Source organism: Penaeus monodon, chromosome 15, assembly GCF_015228065.2.
Source record: "Penaeus monodon isolate SGIC_2016 chromosome 15, NSTDA_Pmon_1, whole genome shotgun sequence".
Taxonomy (NCBI): Eukaryota; Metazoa; Arthropoda; class Malacostraca; order Decapoda; family Penaeidae; genus Penaeus; species Penaeus monodon.
The window spans coordinates 48,177,894-48,178,204 of NC_051400.1; positions in this window are offsets into that span (position 1 = coordinate 48,177,894).

The window sequence follows — 311 nt, forward strand, 5'->3', positions numbered from 1 at the left end:
AGTCATACGTCAAAACAAAGGATATTACTTCAAAATTACCTGTTACGTTACACTGATTTGTGGCATAGTGTTGCACTGTCTCTCCTTCCAACGTAATACATTATTAGTTTGGAGAGAATTCTAATATTTTCTCTTTCAAAATGATAAAATGATATGTGGATAACTTCGACTTTGATTTCATTGACTTTCATTTTACACATGAATTAGAAAGATTTAACCCTACCAAACGTCGCGTTTTTTTTTTTCTTTATCAAAAATTCTGAGACACATCTGATTCTCACATACACAAAACATGCGTGTATATGTATGTG